The sequence below is a fragment of the Maylandia zebra genome, linkage group LG2 (genome assembly GCF_041146795.1).
Source record: "Maylandia zebra isolate NMK-2024a linkage group LG2, Mzebra_GT3a, whole genome shotgun sequence".
Lineage (NCBI taxonomy): Eukaryota > Metazoa > Chordata > Actinopteri > Cichliformes > Cichlidae > Maylandia > Maylandia zebra.
The window spans coordinates 32,970,306-32,991,428 of NC_135168.1; the positions used below are offsets into that span (position 1 = coordinate 32,970,306).

At 42.0% G+C, this 21,123-nt stretch overlaps 1 protein-coding gene across 1 annotated transcript in view; it reads right to left on the minus strand.

The window, feature by feature from the left end:
* Positions 1-21,123, minus strand: part of tenm1 (teneurin transmembrane protein 1) — a 195,744-nt gene that overhangs the window by 151,898 nt on the left and 22,723 nt on the right. The gene's annotated exons all lie outside the window — the stretch shown is intronic.

The window sequence follows — 21,123 nt, forward strand, 5'->3', positions numbered from 1 at the left end:
CCCAGCACACACACTTAGCATAGACACATTCTTCCCCTTCTTTTTTCCTAGCGTCAGAGGACATTAGCGCTGCATCTATTTCTGGAGTCCCATTAAGGCGGTAAAACATTTAAGATCCACACAGAGTGATTCCTACTGTCAGAATGACCCGTTCTTCCCCCATTTCTCCTGCTCGTGTTAAAGAAAAAAGAAAAAAAAAAGGCTGACGCGAAGCTTGTGACAGAAACATGTATTCGGTGCCGTTATGGATTCGGCTGAGCGGACTGGCACGCCGACTGGGTGGTGGGGAGAGGTAACGGAGGGTTCGGGGGGGAGAGGGGTGTATGCAGCAGTTTGCCCGCCAAATGGGTCCATTTTGCTGAAATGTGAAGCCTGCACTTTCCTGACACGCTATAATAAATCTATCAGTTGTGTGCGTGTGTGCGTTGCATGTGCGTGCGCGCCATGCATGAAGAGGAAATTGGTGGCATCTAAACAGGAAATATCCCCTTCCCTTCTCCTCTATAGATGTGACAGTCACAGTAAGAGCCAGCATCTCTTCCCACCATAACGCAGGATGGCATATGCCTTATAATGGAAATACTTTGTATCGGCTAGGGACAAACACACACTCACAAGAGCACACGAGTATTTAAATAGACACACACACATAGAAGGTAATGTGGTAAGAGTAGACCTTGTCTTCCTTCCATCTTAAATCTTTACATAAATATATAATTTCTTTGTCCGGTGAGGAGGAGATCCATAAAAGCAGCAATGTTGGGCTACTTTAATGTGAAATGACAAGCTTCTTTCAGAAGCCTAACAAACCTGAAACGTCAGTATTTCCAGGGGAATGTAGAACTAGCGGACTAGCTCTACTGTAATTTATATTATTCCAAACAACTCGAACACCCCCTCAACCAGTGTTTCACCCACCTCCTGATAGGCTGCACATATGCAGAAGCTATCAGAAGCTTTGTGCCCTTTCACAAGCAATTACATATCTGTGCATTGTGGCCTTGAAGTCCTGATAGGATTAATCATTCTATTAATCCTGCCTATGTAAGCTACGTAGTTCTATCAATCTTAGTTTCAGATCCTACACAAGGGAAAATTACAAAGAAGAAATAAAATGCTCTGTTTTTTTAATGTCCACCTCGACTTTGCTCAGCTGCGCAAAATCGAGTTTTCTTGAACACCATCGACTTTTTAAATGATCATTTGATGTAAAAATAAGAAGAAATAACGAATTTGATATTCACAAAGACTTGTTGATTTTGTCTCTATATCATCTAGTACTTGCAAAGAGATAGATAATGCTTCTGAGGCTGTAGCTGTACTCTGTTTCTGATATGCACGAGCAAAAAAGAGCCTACATTAAATTTTCAGGATTTATAGCAGTACTAACAAATAAATAATTAAGCCAATGAAGCTTTTTATTAATGCTTGATTTGGCTGAACTTTAGATGCCCTTTATGTCATGGTCTCTATTCTATTCACTTTTGTTCTCACTGGAATATAATTAATACCTCAAGATAAGCTAAGCAGAACAAATCATTCTTTACCAAGCAAAAGAAGAAAGTTTATGTCTTCTGGTTTAATAATGCGCCAGTATTTTTTTCTTTGAGTGGATTTTGGCCAACATTCACACATACCTTGTTGTTTTTTGTCACATTTTCTAGTGGCTGTTCTCCACAATCAGAAAAGTTGAGTCCAAGAGAAGCTACCTTGGACAGAACCATTTTTAACTTCAAAGGTACAATTGTGGAGCCAGGTGATTGCAAAGACCTTTAAGAAAAAAATATCTACGTTTTCAGTGAAAAGGTCAAACGCACTGGAACATAAGAAAACACCGGGAAATAGAAAAATGTTGTAAAAGCACACAAAACACAACGAAAGACCGATAAAACTCACAAAACACAACAGAAGTGTTTTTAGGTGACAAGCTAACCGCAAAGTGACAAGCTAACCGTAAACAGCTAACCTTTATCTACAGTATTATGTGAATCATGTGACATGTGCTCCAATGAATCCCCCACTTCCTTTAAGTGTGTTTCAGTCCTTTGTATGGTTTGGTTTGACTTCCGCAGCTGTTCTGTCACATTAATATTTCCCCAAAGATGCTTCCTTTATGTTGTTGTGAGGTTTCATTTTATTGTACTTCCGTTGTGCCTTATTCAGCTTTGATTCTGTTGTGTCTCCTTTGGCAGCATTTTTATACTCGCTGGTGTTTCCTTTAGTCACGGTGCATTTGACCCCTCAGGGCCACCATAAACATCACGCTAGCTAAACATCTATAAAATCTGCATGATAGCCCTTTTCAACGGACACTTACCCCCCCTACGTTACAGTCCCTGCAACTGCTGACCTTGGGAGGGAGTAGACAAACTATTTGCTTCTCTTTTGTAAGAAGTTTTTCTTGCTTTAGAGCCCATTGCCATCATACAGGTGACCCTACGGGGCGGTTGTTGTTGCTGACAAGAACATGATCCCGCACTGGCTTCCCACCCACAAACACTGTCAGTTATGCTTGATGGCATGTTCAGCCAAGCCAGAAGCAATGCTGCCATGTCTTTGGGCAAGTGCTTTCAAGGTCCACAGCTGAGAGACACCGACAAAGCACAGGCAGTGCTTTTAAACCACTGTCAAACTACAGAGTACTCATTAATAATTGTATGACTCGTATACATCATGCGATACATATATTGGAAAATGCTGCTCTTACTTTAAACCAGCCTGGAACCACATTTCAATCTTTAACCGTCAGAAACTTGTTTATGGCGGATGAGTGTCGTGAGTGCTTTTTGTGGTAAAGAAATATGCTTTTCAGTGAAAAGACGAACCCCTCCTGTATGCCTCCATTTGAGTGCGTTTCGTGTTTTCATGTATCGACTGCGAAAGCGAATTTCCTCTCAGAGGATAATAAAGTTTCTGTCATCTTTACAGAGGTGCAGGGTTGTGCTGCCTTTGTCAATAATATCCGTGTAGATGTGTTTTCTCACTGCGCCTACTGCAGCACCGAGGACTAGTCAATATCCCACAATGCACCTCTGACCTGTGGGCAAACCTGCCTCGCTCTCCCTTTCAACTTCCGATGGAGATTGATTTTCAAGCAACTCCTACTCATATAAATGTGTCAATTGAGGAGAAATGAGAGGGGATGTATTTAAAGTGTAGACCAGGCTTTGAGCAGGAAAATACAGGGGAGCATTTCATCTGCCGCTAACCTGCAACCACGGCGAGCTAAAAGGCTTTGCATCATCCTGAAGGAAGCCACAGAGAAGAATCTGTTACCGATATTTTTGTTCTCCTGACCACAAAGTACAGTGTGGAAGTGCGAAGAGTGTTACACCATGGATGCATGATATGTGAGGCGCTATTCTAGGGTGAAAGTGTGTTTATGCTTGTATGTGTGTATTAGTGGGGTGAGGCAGAATCTAGGTCTGTGTGATGAATCTGTTTCAGTGGCAAGCAAGGTGCTGCTAGCAGCATGCCGTCTGTTAATTCACATTCGCCGCGGGTGGTTAGAGTCTGTGGCTGATGATACTGAGAGGTGTTGAGAAACGGAGGGAGAGAGGAAGAAGAGAGAGAGAAAGAGGCTTGACAAATGAACGAACACCATGTGCAGGTTGATCCCCAGATGTCATCTGTTGGCAAAACAAAACATATCTAGTCTAACTTCAACTGCGACTCCCTGGCTTTTATTTTATGTTGCTCCAAAACTACAAAGTGTATACTGTGGCATGAAAGAACCCACTTTACATAAGAAATACTTTAGCTCAACGAGCCGGAGTGTAGAGCTACTCGGTGCTTGTTTAAGTAAAATTAGCGGGAGCAGCTATCTCAGCTGGAGACGTTTTGATCTCTGAGCCATCGTGTCTTCATTAAAGTATTAACCGATGATTGCAGCACCACCAACCAGCCATATTTATTCCAGCGGCAATTATAGCCTGTGTTACATCCACGCAATCACGACCTTCATCTGTGAAAAAAACCAAAACCATACTGAGCTGCCTCTCATTCGCCGTGCAGTGGTCATGAGAACATTAATCCGTAGATTTTTCTCTCTCATATCTTCCCTCTACGCCTCTAGCCAAACATTAGAAGTGATTGTGTACCATCCTACATTCATTCCGTTAATGTAGCACACAACTGCGCGTCTCACCCACTTTCCTCCCTCACCTTTTTCTTTACATCCCCTCAGCTGAGCTGTCAGGGGAGATCCATTCAGCGGAGAAGGTCCACATGTAAACAGCTCTTGCGTAAGTCCTTCCTAATCGCGATCACACCAGGAACGAAAACGAGGGCTTTGAGAACGAGAAATTGCAATCAGACAAAACTAAGATTTATATTTAGTTGCTTTTTTGGGGTGGGGGTTGGAGCCTTTGTGTGGCACAGGTCAAGAATACGGTTCCAAATCTGGTTTTGTGATGGTTGCCATCTCTGTTTCCTGTCTCGCAAAGGAGGAAGAAAAGATACCGCGGCACCACCCGCATCACATAAATCAGCCAAGAGAGCATAATGGCGAGGATTTGACTGAAGGCAACCAGGGGGCGAGATTTAGCACTCGTTCATTCCTGCTCCCATCTATTTCCCTCACTCTGCCTGTGTGCCGACCCGTCTCTGGTGTTGACCCAAAAAGGAAAAAGAAGAAAAGCCTGTGTCCACCTATTGTCGGCTGCACAGCCCATTATATCTCTCTCTCTCTCTCTTTCTCATTCTGCAGCTACGAGGGGGCTCAGCTCACACTTCCCCCGAGGTGATCATCTCTCAACACATCTCACAAACCGGACTCATTTTTTGCGCGTTCTCAAACTGTACGTGCATCCAGCCCAGCCGGGCTGCAGTCTTTCCCTTTTTTACTCCACCACAGACAGAAAAACAATAGATGAATGTACCTCGGATGTAACACCAGACCCTCGAGGGACGGAAAGAGACCTTAAGAGGAGAATATCTACTCTGTCTTTAAAAAAAAAAACCACCCAAAAAAGACAGAGATGTACAAAAAGGAAAGTGGCTTATGATGCTCACCTTCATGCTTCATTTTATATCCTTCTCATCATTTTCCTCCAATTAACAAATTAAATCAAACCCCTCCCCCAAACAGCAGCCTTCCAATCATAATTTAGGCACTTTGAAGCTTTTGGAGTAGCAAGTCTTTATTAGGACTGATATTTAAAGAGACTTGATGCAATGTCTTTTAATCTCCTAAAACCAAAATACAAGCGCAAACGTCTTAGGTCAATGAATTATACATTGTTATCTGTCCTCAAATGTGCCTCAAACATTAACATATCCAGATGGCTTACAATCTACAACAAGGATTACCTCTGAAATACTGTCAGATCCTCGTCTCGTTTGCAATTATGAACAAATACAATCTACTGCTTTAACTTGAGTTGCTCGTGTAAATGCGGGATACTTTATCCAAACACGGGTAGTGCTGGCAGGGAAAAAGTAAACGAACCCCTCTTGCTAGCGCAGGATTATAAAGTGCATAGAAAAAGAGTTGCAGTACACAAACAGAAGCCCAGCTGACTAGCATGAAGTCCACTCATTCATGATATGCCTATACAGCCACTTCCTCCTCCTCATTTTCTTGAATTTGATTGCTACTTTGTTTTCTGCCTTCATTTTCCTAATGATTGCTTGCACAGGTGTGCACCGTGTACCTCGGCATTTAAAGCTGCCTTTACTAAAAATAGTCACAGCATGTATCCTTGCATATACCTCGCAGATTAATGCTGCTGTCAATCATGTTGCTCCCTTTTCTTTTCTTTTTAAATGTACAGATTTTTTTGCTTTTAGTCTTTTATGAAGAGTCTCTTACTGGGCAACATAAAGATGGGGATTACGTTCAAATCCTTGGAACCACTTGTGCAGTGGGTGTAGCTCTGGAGGTCGAGTTAGTCTACCTGTGGGAAGTGCCGTGGTTCATCCCTGGCTTCTCCAATCCGCCTGCCAAGTATCTTAGAAAAGCACTAGTCCGTTTACCATTTGGCATGGCTGCTTCTGGGTGTCTTAAAGACTATAAGTACAACGTCACCCTTTGGGCAACAGACAACATTGAGTTTAATTTAATTCATGTTTGTGCCTTGACATGGTGCCCAAAGAACGTTGGACACCAAACACATGCATCTTTCTTTTTGTCTTGCTTTAAGGAAGCCGGAGGTGTAGAGGTGATATAAATATCGTGACCACTGAGCGTGTGTCCTGTGTGGGAGCTTTATCAGTGCCATTATCTTTTTCGTTCCATCTTCGATTCAGGGACAAAAACTGGGCTTAGGAAATGACAGCAGTTGTGTGTGATGTTGGAAAATTACGCTAAAGGGAACACTGTGTTTTAAAATGTGAAGCCAAGGGAGACCACATGGAGACCAAGTGTCGCCATGTGATGAGTTAAAACTGAGCACAAGTTCCAAACAGTGCCCACAGTTTTTCATTAATTCACTGGGTGTACTTTATTTCTAGAATTTCTTGGAGTTAGGGATTTATGTTCTTGTGTTCTGATTGACAAATGTTTCTCGTTGGGAGATAAATGTGAACAGAAATCCTATAAAAGGAGAGATGTGTGAGATCTATGGTTGCATATGTGCAATTATTCAGTGTTATAATATCCATTTTTTGTAGCGAAAGTATACGTCTTTCCACCTGGAGGCATCCCGTTAGGATCCAACAAGGTATAGAATGTGTTTCTTTAGACATCAGCGTTTACAGATGGTTGTTTGTTAATTTCTTGGATGTATTCAGTATACCGTGGGGCAGCACGGTGGCACGGTGGTTAGCACTGTTGCCGCACAGCAAGAAGGTCCTGAGTTCAATTCCACCATCAGGCCGGGGTCTTTCTGTGTGGAGTTTGCATGTTCTCCCCGTGTTTGCGTGGGTTCTCTCCGGGCACTCCGGCTTCCTCCCACCGTCCAAAGACATGCAGCTTGTGGGGGTAGGTTCATTGGATAATCCAAATTGCCACTAGGTGTGAATGTGAGTGAAAAGGGGGTATACAATTGATTGTGTGCCATTTCCTGCAATAGCAAAGCTACTTATAATCATGATGATTCATGTTGAGTTAATGTGCTGTTTGCACAGAGTCAGCCAAAGCATAAAATCTCAGTACGTTTCATGTAAAAGCTTGCTTGCATGTGCTCTTTCCATATCTCATTTTACCTCGTCTCTTCAGTGTTATGTGTACGTGTGTAATACTGGCCACAGCAATTACTGAATATTATCCACATTGGCCAGACTCACTGCACCGGCTGGTGTTGATCTGATTCTGCTCGTACACACACAATGAAAAACAACAAAAAAACAAAAAACATCTGTTTGGAGCAAAATACACTTACACACAGACACGAATACAAAGTGAACACTCCCTTGGAAGCACACGTAGACAAGCACACGCTCACCCTACCCGCCACATACGCACACATATACACACATACAAACCCTATCTAAATGACATTGTGCATCTGTTTGGACAGCGCTAGCACATTCAGGTTTTGCAAAACACTGGCAAGAGCTCTGCATTGGCCACGAGAAGCTTTTCCTACTGCAGCAGGGTGACCGGGTGACCAAGCAGCCATCCAATTGTCTGCCTGCTTCATTCCACACACACACATGCACACACACATGCGCACACACCGTCACCTGCAGACTACGCAATGCAAATTCAGTCCCATCCCCTCCCCTGACACCAACAGTCTCTTTTTCCCCCAGTCACCCATAAAATGCTCATGCCTTTAGCTTTTAGAGGCATTCCAAAACATTTTAAGAAGCGATTTATTTAACAGCATGATTATCTATCTGGTGTTCGAGCGATCTATCAAGCTAAGCGACTGGGTGTGCTATTACCGCCCGCTCCCCCAGCACAGGTGGCAGCTGTTTAGAGGACAAGCAAATGAGAAGCCCCGCCCCACCCAAAAAACAGACTAATTCTTGACGTATGTGTGAAAGTTTTCAAACGTACAATCTTTGCCACAGTGTGGCAAATTTGATTTGGTGGTCAATCTAGCATTCTGTGGCGGCACGCACATCTCTAAAGGAGTTACTTTTAAAAAATACAGATATATATAAAAATAAAACAGCCTCCTTTGCATGTTGAAAGCCTGGGGGTAATCCCATGTGTCTTAAATATGAAGGTGACGGCTTCTGCCAATCTGTCATGTCTCATCATAGCAAATGTATCTCTTCAGGGACCGCCAGTTTAGCATTAAGCATGTACATACATCACATCAATGCCACGAGACGAAAGCGCCCCATTTGTGTTTCTGACAGCTTTGTAGGGCCTCAAGGTGTGTGTGTGTTTGCACACATACACTGTGTGCACAGACAGAAAGAGGTACAGTGTCAGAAACAGACGGGAAAACAAACAGCAACAGAAAAAAAAGGCGAGGGAGCGAGTAATAAGCCAAGGCCTGGAGGAGTTTTCAGTTATTTACATATGCAGATTCTGGTCACCCTAGATCCCTTCCCTCATCAAGAGCAAACCAATTAAAAATCTCTTCATTTAATGTTTACCTTAATTAACCGTAACAATTAATGGCTTTCCAAAGTCCTATTGTGGTTTTTTCAATTAAAAGCTGTCTGTGAAAAAGGTTGCAATCCAATCCTATAAATCATACAGACAATTCTCCTCCATCCCAGGGCTGAAGTGAATGAGTGAAATAGACTCATACATCACTACTTTTCTCAGTGTGGCTTAAGCTTCAACTCGCACCTTACTTTAAAAAAAAGAAAGTAAGAAAACAAATAAAAGTAATTTTTCCTCAGATGTAGACAGGTTGTGTTTTCATGTCACTGTGTTCCCTGGCATGCGCGTGCATGTCCGACCATTCAACACTCCTATTGGTCAGCAGATTGTTGGGTAAGACCCAGCGGACCATTAGTTGTCCAAAGCTGCCAGGGCCGAGCGCTGATAATGACAGGTGGTGCACAAACCCTGGAGGTCTGACAGGCTCAGGGCATCGTGCCACGTAACAACAGCCTTCACTACTGGCACCATAACTGTGATGGCAGCCTTTAACGCTGGCGCTGACGCAGCTATGGCAGAAGTATCCCTGGCAGTTTGAGGACTGATGCGACAGAGGAGCAGCCATTACTACAAGTGGTTAAACTAAAATGGCAGCAACTGGTAATGGTGGGAAAACCGGCGCGCCGTTATTGCTGTGACTGGCATTTGAATCCCCGTGCAGGCTCAGATAGCGATTCTGATCGTCAGACTAACAATGAATCTGTGCGTTCATTATTCAGACGAGCTTTTTTCTTTTTATTACAGGAGACTGCTTAGCGACAGGTTCGGTTCATCAACACCGAGGATGGCATTGTGCAGGACGTAAAAGTCCCCGTTCACTTGTTCTCCCTCTTTCTCAGTCATTGTTCATTTAGGCTTTCGAGCTAACCATTCACACGGGCGTCTGTGCTCATACAAGCGTTTGAGACATAAGAGACATCAAAAATATTTGATTTCTGTTTTTTCTTTTCATCTTTTTTCTGTTTCATCCTCCCATCCAACCACTGCCTTGTCAGTACAGTTCATGCTTTCTACCACACCTCCAAAATACATAGCCCACTGACCTCCTCACACACAGAGAGCGCAAAAAACAGCAGGAGCGTGTGTGGGCATCCGAGTGTGCATGTGTGCGTGTCCGTACAGGCACCTTTGTGTCCTCCACCCCCTCTCAGCCTCTCTTCCCTAGTGCAGAACACTCTGATTTGCACTAATCTCTCGGTACACTCTCGGGGCTATTGTTCCTTTCTGCTGCGAGCTTATTCATGTGCCACTCACTGCGCTCTCCTCTCATTTTAATACCAACAGCGCTGCGAGCTAAAAACAGGCTTTAAGACTGCTTATTTGACTGTTTATGTTTAAAAAAGAGAAAAAAGTGTGTCTGCCTCTCACCTCCTCTGCTCTGTAGGTGACTGCAGGATTCTCTACAATTTAGCCGCCTATTAAAATGGCTGGACTCTGATGTTTCCATTGCAGTGTTTTTATGTATACAGCCTGTAGGCAGCCAGTGGACAGCTTGAGATGAAAGCTACGGCTGATGTTCTGATTTGATGACTGTTGCCATGGCAGCGGGATGATGATGGAGGAGGGGGTGAGGGAGAAAGAACAGAAAATTATCTCTCTCTCTCCCACCGCATCTGACTCTTTCTTTCTCTTCGTCTCATTTTCTCTCACTCACAAACACACATCCCTAACCCCGCATCAACCAGCTCTACAGTCCAGCAGGTCCTTCACTGGATCAGTGAGCTGTACGAGTCCATCATTAGGACAACAGGGTGGGGTCCGACATCCTGACAGCTTGTCAAGAACAGAGGCCTGCATGGCTAACTGCGTGATGAGACCACCATTAAAGAAGAGGAAAACCATACAACTGCACTGCTGCTACAACAAGGCACCTGGCGGATTCATGGTAACTCTTCAGCCTCTCCCGGATGGCTGAACGAGCAGTTCAATAAAAACGCTTTCTGGCTCCAGCGGATGTGTTTATAGCGTTTCCTCTGGCCAAGCGCAACACCAGGGTTATGTTGATCATCTCTCACTCTGGTAAAATAGCCAGGGGAGCCCATGTACCTCTAGATCAACTCTACAACTTAAAGACCCTAAACGTTACAGCTTCGATGATCGATATGGCACTGAGCAATGTTCTTTACGAGCTAATAGACAAATCCATTCCTGCAAAACCCCTTGGGCCTCTGGAAGGCAAGAAGGGTGTTAAAGTACGTGGCTGTTTGCCTGATGTGTCCACTTAAACCTGCGCTTACACTCGCACACAAAACACACCAAAGAGGTCGGAGGAGAGAGCGGGATGGGGCTTGTGTGTCTCGTGCGTGTCCACATGTGCGGTTTCACCGGCACATCTGCAGACATCTCAGTTTCCGAGGGCATTGTCATTTCTGGATTCCCCTGAGGTTATCGAGGTCGTGGAGCTGCCAAGAGGAGATTTGTGTCTTGCAAGATCAGAAGGGGGGAAAACACACAAAATCCATTTCGTTCACATTGCTTAAACGCTCCTATCTGATACCCCTGGATAAGAGAGCTTACACGAGCCATGTGTAATTCCCTCACTATCTAATTAAAAGTCCAGATTGCCTAATAATTGTCAGAATTGCATCACACGGATCAGAATCCCATCTGAAATCTAACACCTGTTGCTGTTTCACTGAGTTCCATCAGCGCATAGAAATGGTAAGGAATGGTATTTCAAACATAGCTTTAACGCGCATCAAATGACTACTGTCAAAGAAAAAAAAAAACTCACCAGTGCCTTTTTTAATGATGGATCTTAGCGAGCCTCTCCGGCTCTCTCTCCACTCTCTGCTCTCCTGCTTTGTCTTTCCCCGAGCCGTTCACGCTCTCATTAAACCGTGTGGTCAGTTTTTGTACTTTGCTCTCTCACCAGACGCCTTCCGTGCCCTCGCTAACCTTCCGCAATTTCTTACTTGAACACAGCTTGGTCAAACTTGACTGAAAAACTTTGGCACGTCATTATAAAAATAATGGACCGTGTTTACAAAGGCTATGAGGCTCCTCTATGACATTGTGCAGTCCCCTAGGCCCTCGAGCAACCTAGTTTATAGTCGGCTTGTAACATTTATGTTTAAGGTAACATTCATGCTTGTCTTATTTCAAGGCAAGGACAACAGCCACACTATGAAAAAAATATATATTTTAAATGACTTTATTTGAAGGTCTAAAAAGGAGCAATCTATTTTGGGGCAATATGCCTCATTTAGTGTTGGTAAGTATAAACCCTGCAGCATCTACTCTGTTACAGGGTAACTTCCACACTCTAATTCAAGGCAGAGAACATTAATACTGCTTATCGTTCATTTACTGAAAAAAAGAGCATATTAAGAGAAATGACAATTAGTGAGGATTGCCTTCTAGAGTCTTTCTCCAGTAATTATAGTGCACTTTGAATTAGCGGTAAGTTTGTAATGCAGATGGAAAGCGCTGCATTGAAATCATGCCTGAATTCTCACAAAGACGTGTGAGTGAAACTGCTGTCGTCTCGTGGTTTGTTTTTTTAAATTGCTTTACTGCTACAATTGCCAAATATTTTTCCACTCGTGAAAAAGCCTCACACTTAAGCAATTAATCTTTTCATAGTCACAAAAAACTGACTTTCAACGCTTGTTTGTAAAGTCTCCAAAAAGATTGGTTAGTCTAACCGACGACACACGTCCCAAATGTTTTCCATTTACAAAGATTTTTTTTGTTTTAAAAAAGGGATCAAATTCTAATTTTTGAGATGGAAAAATGATTAAATTGATGGCATTCTGCAATCCATCTTGGACAGTTCCTTGTTTGAAAAAAAAAAATTGAAACGTATTTTAAACACATCAACAAAGAAATTAGTACTTGAGGGAAAATTTGTCTGAGAAATGAGTGTGGGCAAATTGAATTCAAGACCCGCAAGCTGTCAAGTGTAAATAAATTCATGTCTGGTGAGAATGAACGAGGAGGGGCCTTGCATTTTTCTGTTCAGATTATGTTTGGGCGTTAGATCACATGATCAAAGGCTTTTAATATTCATTTATTGACACGATTCCTTTGAAAACTTCATCTAATACCAGGCTGCTAAGCAGTGACAAAAGATAACACCCAACACTGAATACAAATGTTCAATTAATTAACAATCAATTACACAATAAAGTCATCTTGTGATCGCTTGGCTTTTTGTCTTAATGTGTTTACAACGTCTGCAATGGGTCAGATCGGCAAATCTGGGACAACCTACCTCGACCCATGGGAACGACATCCACGCTGAGCCGTGTTTTCAGAGCACTGCTTTCATTAAGCCTGATTGGTAACTCGGAGACTGTAAATGTTTGAGGCAATTTGAAAACCCATTTTCTTCAAACCATTATCTGCAGAGTATGGCGGAAAGGGAACATTCAGACCTTTCTAGAGTATTAATTTAGCGCCGCGATCAGACAGTTTTAAGGGAGTTGTCAAGTTTTTAAAAAGTAATGGACATCCTGCAGCCAATCGGGATCAAGTGCTTACTCAGGCCCGGGTAATTACACAGATATTTGCATTTAGCACAGAAAGTTATCTAGTATAAAGAGCGATAGGGCCTTTCGCTGGACTCCTGTTTGCGGACGCCTTGGAACCCGTTCATCTCATGGACGATGGATGAAACGCGCAGTGATATAAAACCAGGAGGCTGTCTGATACACGTCAATGTGTCAATCTCAAAAGTAGCGGGGAGAAAGATAAGCCTAAAGAAGAGGGTGACGAGTAAAACTGTTCAACTGATGAAAAACAAGTCAAGTAATTAGCATCTCATTATATGACAGTGCTGTAACTCAGATTATATAGCTAATGTTTGTTTTTATGATTATTATTCCACGCTGCAGTAATTCAGAAGACTGACACCTCTCTCTCATCAGCCCTCTCTCGTCTGTGTCTCAGCATTTACTATAGGCCTCTGACCGTCACAAAGTAACTGAACACCAGAGTCAATGACCCTCGCCATCATAAACCTATTTATTAACCCGGTCTTTTTTACTCAATTTATACGCAAGCAGCAGTGTAAAAGGCAACAGTGACTTTCTGAAGTCGTTTCAGCACAGCGGGGTTGCCAAAAAGTAGAGATGTTACTCATATGTACAGAATAGAGGAGCAACCTTTCATGGTTCAGTCTCAATTAGGGCTGCCACGATCAGTGTTGGTCAAGTTACTTGAAAAAAGTAATCAGTAATTAATTACTGATTACTCCCCCCAAAAAGTAATCCCGTTACTTTACTGATTACTTATTTTCAAAAGTAATTAATTACTTAGTTACTTAGTTACTTAGTTACTTTTTAAAAACACGATTTACAACCTGAAGAGGTGACAAAGTGATAGATCTTTCAGCCCAATTCTACTTTTTCTACATAATCCATCATACAAAATGTAATCAAATGGAAAAGTCTCTTTTTTTAACTTGTTTTATCAGTTTTAATCTTTTAACTTTATGCATCAAGCAAAACATTTAATTATATGCAACATTCTCTGACTTGAATAAATTAGTTTAACATTTAAACCTATTTTCTACACATTCCAGCACATAAAATAAAATATTTTTTGTGTTTTCACTCACTCTTTCAAACAGATGCAAGTAAAACACAGCAGAAAATAAATAAAGTCAAAGACTCAGCGGTCCTTTTGCTCTATTTTCACCTGTAAAGCAGGAGCAGGGTAGGCGGAGGGTTACCCTGGTGTAGGTGTGCTGCGGTCAGTTGAAGAATCCGCGCGAGTGTCTCTGTGAGTTTCCCATCACGTCGTAGCTACTCGGTGCTTGCTCGGAAGTTTAGGGGTTTTTTTCGCTGTAAAAAGAAGTTTTCTTCCCACGCACGATGGACGCTAATGTTTTTGTCACTTTTTATGGAATCAAACTCAAAGTAAGGTCAGTACTTCCACACTTTAAACGCTGCACGCTCATACTCTCTCCCGCACTCGATATATTATCCATTGTTGATCTGCACACAGCTGCTGTCACCAACGTCGCACTTGCTTACGTCACTGTCATGAGACATTCTCGCAAAAAAAATCACGGTTTTAGTAACGCAGTAACGCAGCGTTCCTACGGGAAAGTAACGGTAATCTAATTACCGATTTTGCAATAGTAATCCCTTACTTTACTCGTTACTTGAAAAAAGTAATCAGATTACAGTAACGCGTTACAAGTAACGCGTTACTGCCCATCTCTGGCCACGATTAGTCGACTAGTCACGATTACGTCGACTATTAAAATCGTTGACGACAAATTTAATAGTCGACGCGTTGTTTGAAGCTTTGTAAGATCCCAAAGACGCAGGAATAAGTAGTAGGATTTAAGAGTGTAATAATGGACTGAAACAGAAGATGGCAGCACTGCATGTATAAGGATGCCAGCTGCCGTTAAACCCAGAAGAAGAAGAAGCTGTGTCCCAGAATTCATAGCGCGGCCCAGCGCAGTTGTCAACAATGGCGGCAGCTAGTTAGTTTTAATATTACTCTTATTAGTCTTTTTGGGTCACAAAATAAAGTTTAACATATTTCCAGGCGAGAATGTAGCTGTGTAAACTTCAAATATCTGCTCAGTTTATCAAGACACCACATATTTTCAAAAGCGCTCGGACGTTTTCGGAGGCGTCTGTTACCCACTAGCTCGATAGCTAGCTGGGGGCAAGGCTCACTAGAGCCCGTGAGAACACCGGACTCCCAGCAAATAGTTTTCAAAGCCACCGCTGTCTTTCGCTACACATGTGATATAAGTCACTTAGATAACTTAAAAATGTTATTGTTTGGCTTTTTTTAGTATTTTATTTGTTCCTGAGTAAATCAGTTTGGCTGAGAAATAAAGTTATAGTTTTTACACAGCTGAATAAACGTCAAGCAGACAGCTGATTATCAGAAGTGTGAGATGCTTGAGAATCTACTCCCGTGTCCTGTTATATTTTAGATAGCAAGGAGCAGACGAGACTGAGTTTATTAAACTCCAACGAAACAATCTGCAGATTTCATTAAACTTTAATAAACTATCATCTTGTCTTTATTTTTAGTTAGCACATACCTTAAACACTTCAAGCTGTAAGCTAATGATATCTATATAAGAGCAGATGCATGCGGGTGCAATAAGCTGTACGTTTTACGTTCAATGGATCTGATTAGTCGACTAATTGCAAAAATAATTGGTGACTAGTCGACTATCAAAATAATCGTTTGTGGCAGCCCTAGTCTCAATAGAAGAAAAAAGGGCGGTAACCTGCTGGTGATTTGTAAAAAAAAAAATCGCAAGGTCACCTGGCGGGAGGCAACCTGTCTCTAAACAATTGCAGTGAACTGTTAACTGTTTGCTAACTGGTTTTATTTGGTTATAATCCTGTAAAACAGCAAGGTTGCTGAGCACCTTGTATCATTTTCACATTAAATCACTGCCCTGCAGCGACAATTTCACTGTTTTTGGAGGAGTTCTGCTTCAAATCTTTGAGGTTCTGCCAGGACTCTGAATCTGAATACTTAATGTGAATTTATGTGTTTGCAGACGGCAACAAACCTGCAATTGTTTGACAGTTTACCACAGATAATCACGTATTACCACAAACAGATTGCATGTAATTGCTACCTTAACCCCATTCAGTTGCAGACAGATGGCAGACTGACTGCGTTTGCTCTTTTATTGTCATCTATGTGCACCAAATAACCATTTCAAAAGCCAACAAGATCAAGAGGTCATTGAACACGGTTGCAATAATTTAGTTTGCGCTGTTGTCTCCAACACAGTTTTGTGACTGTAGCATTACACATAAAATAACAGTTAAACAAATACTATGTATCTTTCTCAATAAACTGATATTTTTACATCCCTGTTTTTATATGGATTAAACACAAAAGCGCAACTGGGTAGTGAGACTAGCTTCTTTCTGTGTTTCTCTACTCTTCAAAGAAATCAACTAATAGGTTTCCAGCTTAAGCTTCATAGTTAATGGCAGGTTTGAACTAGAGATGGCACGATACCACTTTTTTATGTCCGATACCAATATCATAAATTTGGATATCTGCCGATACCAATATGAATCCGATATAGTGTGTTTTTTTAATCAATAATAATAATAATATAATTTAATATATTGCTGCATTTTGTATAAGTTCATACTCAAGTTTAAATAAACAATAACACTAAAGCTATTCTGTTATACCTGTATGTAAAAAATATACTGCACCGAAAATATTTCATAGTTCAGCAAAACTGATCAATCTAATAAACTTAAACCTACTCAATCCTTCCTATTCTGGTATTTTAAAGAGTACTTAGCAGAAATATTAAGCAACCTAACTAATAGGGTTGCAAACTCCCAGCAAAAAGAAAAAGAAAAAGAAAAAGGGAACCACCCTCCACCTTATGATGCTTAATTGACGTAATCAACTTTAATTTGATGCAGTGTGGGAAAAAAAATGCGCAGAAATAAATTATTTTTCTACAATAATTAAATAGATTCAACATCTTTCTTCAACAGAATTGCAGACTGCACAGATGGTACCTTCCCAAAGGAAAAAGTAGTATAGCTTACTAGGGTATATTAGACTTAACAGTTACTATATACAGCAATGGACTTCTATACATTTTACATAAGATTAAAACTTTGGGTGTAAGATTCAGATAATTATTTATTAAAAGCTAGACATTTTAAATGAGAATAAGAAAGAAAAGTATGTCTTTGTGCCCCCCTTGTCCCTGTTCATGCCCTATCGGCCCCCCTGGCTAAACTTTGGTAGATCCGCCCCTGCACAGTTACCAGCCGTCAGCTACATAGAAAAAGATCCTGGTGTAGAAAGTAATATTAAATAAATTCTAACAACAGCTTATCAAGCTTAAACGTGCTGCTGTTGTTCAGCCGCTGGTTTCCTCTTTCTGGCGCAAAGTGGGCGATAAACAAACAAGAGAGATGGACTAGCGACAGAAAAGCCGATCAGCTGATCACTGATCAGTTTCATGATTGAAGTAGCAGCAAGAAGAGGGAGGGAGAGAAGAGGCAGTCGCTCCATATATCGGTTGTTAAGCTTAACGTGGGAATGCTTTACAAACATTCAGAGATGAACTTACACACTTGCTTTACTTCTCTCTGGGATAACTTCCTCGGAGATGAAATGCTGGTTTGGTAGCGAGGCTACAAATACACACAGCTGCTTTATCACGTGACCACACTGCTCCGACGTGCTACGGATATGGGCCGAGTTACGCAGTGTCACAAGTTCTGTGAGGTGCTTTTTTTGATATTTAATGGATCAGATTACATTTTTTATTTCTCTCCGATATCCAATCCAGTAATTTACATCAGTATCAGACCGATATGTAATATCTGTCTCAAGCCTCTGCTTTTTGGGGAAAAAAATATTTGTAATAGGTTAAACAGGATTTCTCCCGCACACGGGACTAAAGCTGCAGAATCTAGTCTATAAAAATTACAGAGCCCCTGAGACTAAGGAGGTGTGTGTGTGTGTGTGTGTTTCATTTGACCACAGTTCTGCCTGATTCACTTTGATTTCAAGTCCACAAAAATAGAACTAGTGAGCATGACTGGACTTAGTCTGTTGCTTACAGCTGAATGTGGGAGTCTTCCCTCTAGGTTTATTAATATTATAAATCCCTGCAGCTACAGAGGGAGGGCTGATATGTGCATCACCAAAGCCAAAGATTTGTTTTGTGCACATTTATGCATGCAGCACAACAGGGATGGCATTTTAAATTATTCATATATACTAGTGCTGTCAAAATTATCGCGTTAATTGTTAAGATCAACGCGAAATGTTTAATGCATTAAAAAAATTTAACGCTGATTTTGTTTTTTTATTAATTTCCTGTAATCTAAGACCTTTAAATTCATGAGCACCTCTGGAGGAGGGGGCAACAGTGTGCTATGCTGGCGTTTGGCCTGACAGAAATGATTAGAAGAAGAAGAAGAAGTGACACCATGCTACTATCTAGCTAACACTAGCTAACACACGCAAGCATGGACGAGGGCGGACTTTTGGGTGGAAAGTTTCTCTTTAAGAAGTTGCCTGATGGCTTGTTGGACAAAACGAGAGTAAGATGCACAATTTGCAACGCTGAATTCAAGTACCACAGAAGCAGTTCATCACTGGCGTATCACCTGAGAGCAAAACACCCAACTGAATCCACCTCTACGGGACCTCGCCAGTCTACGCTTCAGGAGTATGGTGCTTGTGGACGAATAACAAAAAATGTGAGAGAAAAGGTAACCAATTCCTTGGTTGTTTGGATAGCTAAAAACTGCCGACCAGTTAGCATAGTAGAAGATGATGGACTGAGAGAAGTCATTCGTGCTGCATCAGGAGATGAGTGTTACAATCTGCCCTCGAGAGGAACCATTGTGTCGAGACTGCACACTTTGTATGGGGACCAGAGGGCTCAGCAGTCCAGCAAGCTTGTGCAAGTAAGGAATGTCGCTCTCACCGGAGACCACTGGACTTCGGTGAACAACGATAATTACTTAAAATATAAAGAATAAAAAAATGTAATTGGAGCCAGGCTATTAATAAAGTAATTGAGATTAATCGCAATTAATAACAGAAAATTGTGAGATTAGTTAGTTAATTTTTTTTAATCTATTGACAGCACTAATATATACACCTAAAAACATAAACAATGAAATGGATTTCTTAGCTTTGCTACACTTACACGAGCTGTCACACTCAGACTTACACAGTTTACAAGCTCAAGTCAAAAGATTTATTGCATGCTGGCCACCCGAAGCCTGAACTCCTTCAGTCAGTTTTACTGTCCAGTCCATTTATTCTGCAATACAACTATCGTCTTTCTGATGATTAGTTATCATGTTTTCTCACTAACCTGTAGTTGGTACACCTTCAGGTCACTCACTCCAGAGCATTCCCAGCCAGCTCCTTTTGGGATGAACTACTTTAGAATCAGTGTTCACTACCACTCCAGGTTTCCAAGTCTTATGTAATGCTTTCCCAGATAAAAGTATACTGCAGCCCATAATTTTAGACTGACACCTGGTTGTCCACATACTTTTGTCCATGTATTGTAAGTGGTGTACGTGTGTGTGCATCTCCCAGTAGTGAACTCCAGCTGAACTACACTTTCTTTCTACTGCCAATCTCCTCTGTTCTTGCGATGAACTGTCGTCAATTCGGGGTGTTGATGCTTTCCTGAGTTTGTCAGCAGGTCTGACTGGCGCTCGAAAATGCCTGCAGCCTTCCTCAAGGGAGGTGTCACAGTTGGACACACACACCCCACCACACAGCCTCCCACACACACACGCAAACATGAAAGAGAATAAAGACAGACATCTGTACAAATGTGGCTTCACACACAAGCTGAATCTCCTTTTCTTTTACTCTTTCTTAATCTGTCGAGCCCTCTCTCTATTTTCTCACACCTACACACACACACACACACACACACACACACACACACACACACACACGGGGACTAAATTGACTTGTCAGCTTCAATCAGACCAGGAACAAAAGGATTCCTGCCAGTTTGAAGCTGACATCATTAATAGGTTTGGGGGGGGTGAGCTCTGAAGACAAAGGGAGTGCAAGGTCGGGCCGACTTAAAATGCACTTTCATTTTGGCAGGGACGTTAGCTTTTAGATTTCAGCCCCTTCACGCCAACATCTTTTTGCGAGTGCCTCTAACTTTCATTATCGCCCGGGAACAGAGGGGCGTGTGAGACTTTGTTGTGCTGATGGAGAGAAATGTGACATCCATAATACATTTCCTATTAGAGGATGCCACGCATGGACACACCTGGCCATGTCTCAGAGAGAGATGGACAGGAAGAGGATAAGAATAAATGGGCTGCTGCCGGTGGTGGAGAGGGAATAAGGTTGCAGAGTAAAAAGGATACGGACGCAGCAGAGGAGCATAGGTGTGAGTGAAAAGGGGGGAGAGCGTGTTCTTGAGAAAAGTTTGGAGAGAGAAACACAGGACATGCATTACATCATCATGTGACACATGAAATCCACACATAAACCGGCTTTCCTGGTGCACTGTAGCAGCAAAGCCCAACACTTTGAACATTTTAATCCTCCCCTCTTACGTCTGTGACTTCATCCATCCTTATTCCCTGCTGTCTGCTTCATTCAAAGCTGCCTCCACCTTTTTTTCTTTTCTTTTTTTTTGCAGTTTTAATTCTGACCCCGGATAAAGACAGAGTCCCTCATCTGAAATGGTAATATCTTTGGACCATATGCACGCAGCCATCACAAATTGGTTACTGTGTACTGCTGCAAGCATTCCCACTCTCTCTCACCCTCATTTTCAGTGACGCTGACTTCCTGTCCAGTGCACCAGCTATTCCCAAGCATCCCAAAACCTTTCTAGCTCCTTTTTCGCTCTCTCCTCTGTCTTCCCAGTCTTTCACCATCTTTGTCTAGCACTCACTTGAAACTAGCGTCTCCTTCACCTGTTTTACCCTCAACCACTCATTCCCTTTTATTCTCATTCTAATTATACCATTACATTACCATTTCTATTCTCTCATTTGCATTTTTTGCTTGCCCCTTCTCCTTCTCCCCTCTCTCTTTTTCTCCATCACCCTTCCTTTTCTCAGCCACTGAATACGTTCCACCTTTTTTGCGGCACATAAACAGACAGTGCCCTTGGGGACGGGTTG